We start from the raw sequence: 7957 nt of genomic DNA, 5'->3' as shown, positions 1-7957 counted from the left end.
GCTCTTACAGCAATCGCAGCCCCTGCTGGCCCCTGGGGAGGAAGGAAGTCCCAGCTTCAGTCTCCAGAGATTCTGATGTAGACGGCTCTTGGGTTGAATGGTCAGAGAAAAGTCCCTACCTTGGTATCTCACGTCAGTCGTCGCCAGTTCTTCTGCTCGTTTCTCCAGAGGTGGCCAATCAACTTGACATTATATGGCCTATCCAGGCCATTTATCTCACTGACCAGAATCCAGAAACCAGAAGTTGGACCATGTCTCTGCCTGTTGGGTCGATGCTCTTGGTCAACTTGCATCTACAAGGTCATCACTGTCATCACTACCACTACCGTTAGTGGTAGTGGCCATCATCCCTACAGCCATCAGCCCTGCAGCCCTCCCCGCTGCCACCAGCATACCTACAGCTATCATCACTACAGCAGTCACCTCTACAGCCGACATCCCTCAGCCTTCACCTCCACAGTCGTCATCGTTGCCACTATCCCACTTTCAGTCATCTCTCAACAGCTGTCACCCTTCCAGACATTACAGCCAGCCATCCCCATGACCCTCTCACCCCTACAACCATCGTCCCGACAGTCATTGGCCCAGAACCATCACCATATCCCTGTGGCCATCGCCCCTGCAGCCATCAGTCCTGCAGTTACCCCCATTGCCATCAGCACACCTGCAGCCGTCATCACCAGAGCAGTCACTCCTCTAGTCCCCACTGCTCAGCCGCTGCCAGTATGTTTATCCCACCACAGCTGAAAAGCACTTGCAGGCAACTCCGCACCACGCGCAAATGTCCCGTTCAACAGGCATTTATCGAACACCTATGAAGTATGTTCACTTTGCGGATTATCTGTGGCAGATTTTAATGACTTTAATGACTTATTCCTATTCCAAAAGCAATTTGTATTCATCATACACAATTGAGCAAACAAAGACAAACAAAAAGAAGAAATTTCGAAAATTCTCCATCATTATTTTCCATACCTCTTGGATGAATATCCTTTTCTGTTTTAAGCATCTATCTACTCTCGTCTATACACACTTTTTTTTCTTTTAACAGAAATCCTACTGCACAGAAAGCAGGTCACTGGTTTGGGGAGATGGGGAGAGGTCGCAAAGGGCACCAGAAAACTTTTGGGGGTGATGGATATGTGCACTATCTTGACTGTGGTGATGCTTTCATGGGTATATACATATGTCAAAACATACCGGATTGTACACTTTAAAAATGTGCAGCTTATTGTAGGTCAAGTATACCTCAATAAAGCTGTTTTTAAATTTTTTTAAATTAAAAAAAGGCCATACTTCACAATCTGTTGGTCTCTGCTTTTCACACTGAGCACAGTATCATTAAGATTTTCTCTGGCTAGGAAACATTCTTCAACTACCTGATTTGTAATGGCTGCTTAATTTTCTTTATTACTATTCATTGAACATCCTTATGGCAAATATTCACATCCACAATTTTTTCCTTAGAAGAAATATCCAGAAGGGGAATTGCTGGGGTAAAAGGTATGTACCTATTTAAGGCTTTCACTTCTGTAGCACTTGTGCAATCCTGGGCTGGTCCACCCCTCTTCCCAAGATGTTCTCCTGACTTCCTCCTCTGACTGTGCTGCCTGCCCTTGGACCATCCACCTGTTGGGGCGAGCTCGGGGAAGACAAGGTCCTTCTCCCCCCAAGCTGAAACTATACTTTCTTTGGCTCCAGCCCACTCAGCCTGCCAGGCACACTCATAAAAAGATTCCACGCCCCAGGTTTCTTCCCCACTGGCCTGTGCTTTCCAGCCTGAAAGTTCCTCCCGGGCCACCCAGGGGCAAGAGAGAGCCTAGTAACTCGCTTAAGGCTTGAGCCTGACACCCATGTAAGGGACCCATAGTGCCTTTGGGGCTCGGCATGATCAGGGGCGGGAGGGCAGCCCCAGCAGGGACCGGGGTAGAGGACGCTGCTGCAGGTGCCTGGGACACCTGAGGCTCGGGTGGCCGGGAGCAGCGTGCACGCGAGACCATCTCGCAGAACCTTCTGGACCTGCGCAGCGGCGGCGCGTCCCTGGGCGCGCAGGATGTGCCCGCTTCCTGTTTGCTCAGCCGTAGCTGCAGCTACCGACCTCACACACTAACCGCAGAGTCTTCAAAGGCCGCCAGCAAACCAGGCTGCTGGGACGCCGCCGAGGCCTGGGAAAAGGCAGCGAGGGGGAGGTGCGGGTGCCTGGAGAGAAATACAGAGAGGTGACCAGCCCCCAGGACAGAAGGGGGCGAGCGCTTTCAGCCCCGCCCTTCTTTCTCCTTTTCAGATCTGTCTCCTCTGGTCAGCCGCACCCCCTCAACTCGCGCTCTGGGGGGTCCGGAGTTCCCCATCAAGACTTGCCTGCCTTCAGCTTTTCTCTTCCAACAGATTGCCCTGCACGAATCCCAATAGGTCAGGCCCCAGCTAGCTAATGGGCCCTAAACACTTGTTTAACAGGTTTCCCCTTCCCCACAACTCGTTTGCATTTTATAGGTTACATTGTTCCAAGTACACAGAGCCCTCAGCTAAAGCATTTTTCCGGGTCAGTGAATGAGGCCACCTTAAACTTGATAATGGGCTGGCAGGCAGCTAGGAGCTTGCTGTGGGCACAGCCTTGTGCTAGGCACTTTGCGGAGGTACAAAATCAATCAATAGCCGTCAAGGTCCCTTGCACCTGAGAGCTGACATCCTAGGTGGGGTGGCAAGCTTACATTCGCCCGGCACTTGTTCTTTGCCAAGCACTACATCAGGCACTTCACAAACGTTATTTAATCCTATCACAAGCCCCTGACGCAGGTAGTTTAAACCGGGATAAACCCTTAAAGATGTGCCTAGAAGTATAAATGAGGGGCAGGAGAACCTTGATTTAGTGTCAATATTGCAGGATATGTGTGTGCATGTGTCTGTCTATTTGAGGTTCCACTGATAGTGAGATCAATCTTGAACCCTCAGAGGGTGGACACAGGACTGCCAAAGACACAAAGTTCATTGTAGGCCGTATTCACATGGAACAGCCCCCCACCCCCAGCAGCACGCCCCACGAGATTCTCATTTGGCATACAGACTTTGATCATGAGTGGGATATTTGGGGCAAGTGGGATCCAGACACGTACCAAAGCATCCCTCACTCTCTGATGGATACATTTCTGATTTGAGATGGTAAGAGTTTGGATAGGGAGGGATACCTATATTTGGAACAACTCTCCAAAAGATTCTGTTCCCATTTCCTCCCGGCCAACCACATCCAGCTGAAAAATTTATACTGCATGGCAGGTGGTGGGCTTTACAGCAACCTGGTAAGTCAGGCACTGTTTTTATCCCCATTTTCCAGGGAGGAAGCCAAGGCCCAGAGGGGTTAAGCAAATTTCCCAAGACCGTACAGCTAGTAGGTGGTGGAACCGAGTCTTAAACATAGGTCTGATCTTGGTCCAGGGCCCACACTATTAACCACTCAGCTGTAAAGTGCCTCTGATGCAGAGTTCCTAAATGGGGAGATGAGAGAACTGTGGGGCCCTCTGCTCACAGCCCTCTCTTGGCACCCGATATTGGTTTGGGTGCCACCATAGGTGCCACAGGGCCACCTTGAAATAGGCCCAGAGGGGAGGGAACAGGATGGGGAGGGCATCTGGAAGTCACATCATATGTACAATAGCTGCAATAGTTGGGCCAATTAAGTGAGGGTGAAATACGTAGGGAAGCCCTTGTCAACATGTGAAGTACTAAACACCTGTCACATTTAGCCTAGAGCATTGGGGTGGGAGGCAAGTGACTAGGAATGATGGAGAACAGATAAGTGGAAGGTTTGGGCTCACTCCAAGGAAGAAATTTGGATATTCAGATGGTGCTAGTTTAGCCCTGGTAAGTGGTTATCTCTCCATGTCTAGAAGTGTCCAAGCAGAGACCACATAGTTCCTTGAAAATACCTGGACATTTCCAAGGGGAAGCTCACCTTAGTAGCCCGGCCCATTAGCAGATTTCATGGGGGTTATCTTAGGCAGGGAGGGCAGGAAGAGAAAAATCGCTTGGAGGAAAAAAGGACCGAGGAGAGCAACAAGACAAGGGGCAGGCGGCTCTTGCACTCATTTGTCATGCACACAGTGGGCAACTTTGGGAACACTGGTAGCAGGGGCTGATGGGGAAGGAAAGAGAGTGATCTCTGACCTCGTGATAAGGCCTTGGTTTAAAAACAAAAAACACCTGTACTTTGGTGCTAAGATGAAAACACACTCATGACTCACTAAAGGGCCTTTCTATGGGAGGGCTGAGCTACTCTGCCTAGAATTTTGTCTCAAGGTTACAGGGACAAAGGTCTCTGAGCATTGGGCCCTTGGCCCCATGGGGAGAGTTATCCAAGGCTCTAGGGAAGAGGAGAAGCAAGAGAATGCCTCCCAGAAATGGAGTCAGGTTGTCTCACTGGATTCAGATTGTCGTATGATCACCTATTGGCTGCATGACCTTGGACAAGTGACCACCTGCATGAGCCTTAGTGAAGACAGTAACAGTGATAATGTGGGCCCCGCTTGTGAGTGTGTGTGTGTGTGTGTTTGTGAGAGAGAGAGAGAGAGAGAGGAGAGACTAGGGTTCCTACCCAGGTGACATGCATGCATAGCAGGAGTGCTCTCAGCCCAGTGCCCATCTAGTGGAAAGTGCTGGGTACCTGGTGGGTGACTCCACATCAGTTCACTTCATGCTCCACTGGGAGATTTTCCTCTTGCCAAAGCCAGAAAGCCCTTGGTGACCACTGGGGGCTGCTGCCTTCTCTCCCTCGGCACCCCCTTGGCATCTGCTTCTATATTCTTTTTGGACCCCATCTGTATCCGGTGTGTCTCCACCTTGTCAAGGGCAGGTCCCTCCGCCCAAACTATTCTAGAACACAGGAGATGTGATAAGCCAGAGGGCCTGAAGCTGCTCAGGCCTGGTTGGGTGGGAAAATAGCGTTTCAGCTTCATGGCCTTGCCATGGACCACTGGGGCTTTCTCAACCACCCATCCTACCCCACTTGAGCCACTTGCTCAGTTCCTGTTTCACAAAGAAACAAGGAAGTGAAGAGATGGGCCGGCCTCGGGGCAAGGGCTCGCTGGGTGGGGGTTTGGGAAGCACCTCCCACTCCCAGCTGTGATGAGCCGAGGGGGTGGGGCAGGGATGAACAGGGAGAAAATAGTTGCTATTGAATCTTTCATATTTCTATTTTTTTTGGTACCAAGAGTGCCCAACCACTGATTTGAGGAAGTGCCCAGTGAGTTGGTAAAATTCACTGCTGACGTGGTTTAGCTGGGTGAAGAGTGGCCAGCCCAGCCCCTTCCGAGGTCCCAGCTCATGAACAGCTGGAGCCAGATGGCTGGCAAATGAGTGAGGACTGACTTAGTTATTATTTTAAAAATGAACTATTTAGACTATTTGTGCATGTACATTATCTATCTATCGTCTTGCACATGCCCTTTTCTATCCCAAAAAGGATTTCAAGTGTCAAGAAACGTAGCTCAATACCACTATCACCACTGTTGTCACAGTTGTGTGACCTATAGCAGGTCTTCTTGGGCCTCACTTTGTTCATCGGAGGCAGTAAGGGAGTGGCAGAAGCACGCACTGAAAGTGGGAGAGGAGCCATCGCCGAGCTGAGTCAGGGTGCTGGGGATTTATGACCTTGGGCGAGTCCCTTCCTCTTTCTGGGCTGCCGTTGAAGCTTTCCCATCTGTACACCGAAACGACTGAACCATATTTTTGTTTGTTTGTTCGGTCACGGGGCTCCTATTCAGGACTGGCTGTGGAATTTGTGGGCTCTGGTGTGAGATGAGAATGTGGGGCCCTTTGTTAAAAAATTATGAATTTCGAGACAGCGACAGGACCTGCACTGCATTAAAGCAAGCATAGGACCCTTCTAAGCACGAAGCCCTGAGCGACTGCACGGGTCATACACCCATGAAGTTGGCCCTGCAACTACTTCAAGTACAATTTTATGGGAAGCCCATCAGGGCTGCTTCTGTGACAGTCCTCGTGTTTCTGAGGAAACTCAGGCTCCAGGGAGCATAGTCGGAAAAACATAAATTAGATGCTTGCTCCAAAGTCTTTCTAGTTTTGACTATTTTTATATAAAATTTGGATCTCAAACCTTTTTCTTACCTATCTCCGAAGGTGAAGCAAGAGTTGAACTTGTGCTGGGCGAATAAGAGCATTATCATCTTTTGTCTGTGTGGCTTCCTGGTTTAGAACCCTGCCACATCCGGGTCTTATGGGCCTCTCACTGTAACCTCACCAGGAAGGCAGAACGAGCAGTTTACGGAAGGGATAACTGAAGACCAGAGAGATGAAGTGACTTGCCCAAGGCCACATAGCTGGCACAGTTGGGACTAGAACCGCAGAATCCTAACTCTTGGGAAAAGGGACTTTTCCACGTGGCCTGCTCCACAGCAGCAATTAGCAGGTGAGGGGAGGTTTGGTAAGCCCCACCTTCTAGCATAAAAACAAAGGGCCAGAGCCCAAGTGGACAGTTATTTATCTTCAGTTCCTAACGACGTCACAAGAGCCCCGCGTGCGTTAGTCTGCTGCGTGTGCCCTGAATGTCTCCCTGCCTGATCCAGAGTGAACCCCTTAAAGCAGAAACTCTCAGTTCCAGCCATCTGGGTCCCAGGGAGGGGAGGGGCTGAGGTGGCTGACCCCTCTGTAGCCACGTTCTGGGACCGAGGTTCTTAATTCCAGAATGGTGGGTTGGAAGGGGCAGTTATGTTATGGGGAGGAGATGAGGCGGAGTCCTGGGCCTTGGGCTGAGGAGAGGAGAGGGGAGCACATCAGCTGCCTTGGGCTGAAAGGCCTCCAAGGGGGTCTTGGTCAGGTGTCCAGGGCCTTCTTGCTGCCCATGACCTACCATAACCCCAGGAGCAAGTGTCAGGGTGCAAAGGTGAAGGTCTGGCAGGCCTTGGGCAAGCAGAATGGCGTTTGATCCTGCTCGAGTCTGTGTTCTCATCTGTAAAATGGTGAGAGCCATACCACTTATCCTTTTCTGAAAGAATGGATTCTAGAGTCATCTGACTGGCTTGAATCTTGCTTTTTTAATTTACCTGATTAGAAAAAAAGACCTTGAGCCAGGTGGTTAATCTCTATGGACCTCGCTCAGTTCCGCCACTTGTAAAATGGGAATAATAAAAGTACCTTTTCATAGGTTGTGAGGATTAAATGAGAAAATGCATGTAAAGCTTTTTGCACAGTGGCACATAATAAACACTCAGTAAATGGTAGCGATGATGATGATGATGATGGTGACTTTAATTGTATTATTAGTAGCTGTCATTGTGGGGCTAGCAGGTGAAAAGAGCAAATGACTCAGCAAACAGAGGTCCATCTTTGAGTGCTACAGGCTGTTAGTGAGGGTGGGTCAGGGCTGGGGCCTTTAGATACAAACATTGGTGGTGGTAACTGTCACAAGTCACCCTCACACTCAGCAAAGTAGGGATGATGGTCTCAGACTGGGGGACTTCTCTGCCTGGTGCTTTTGCCCAGCATCTTGCACCCAGGGCCTTGGTTCTCTCCTTCCACCCAGCTGTGCTCTGCTGGGCAAAGGTGCTGGCCCCAACTTTTCTGGACCATACTGACAGGTCCCCCGGTGTGGGGCTCCCTTCTGTTCCCTCCATGAGGTTACAACACCTTTAGCACAGGCTGCAGATGGCTGGCTGGGCGTGGCATGCATGTGCGTCCCCGTACACGCACACACGTACTTTCACACATGGTCCCACGCATGTTCTCAAGCCCATGTGCACCCCCACTGGGCTTCTGGGAGCCTCACGTCCCCACCCCCATCTCACCCTCTCTTCTTCCTCCTGCACCACAAAAGCCACAGGTAACAGCGGTCACTGGCAACACAGCAGACACAATGCAAAACCCAGAGGCAGGCGTCTTTACTAGGCTGTTTTAAGCATCTTAGCAGGATGTGAGCGCAGGTGGCTAACGGCCGATTTGGCTGGAGCAA

The sequence above is a fragment of the Propithecus coquereli genome, unplaced genomic scaffold (genome assembly GCF_000956105.1).
Source record: "Propithecus coquereli isolate 6110/MARCELLA unplaced genomic scaffold, Pcoq_1.0 Scaffold42, whole genome shotgun sequence".
In the NCBI taxonomy this organism is placed as follows: domain Eukaryota; kingdom Metazoa; phylum Chordata; class Mammalia; order Primates; family Indriidae; genus Propithecus; species Propithecus coquereli.
The sequence above is the reverse complement of the archived record's forward strand: the minus strand, read 5'-3'. Positions refer to the sequence as shown.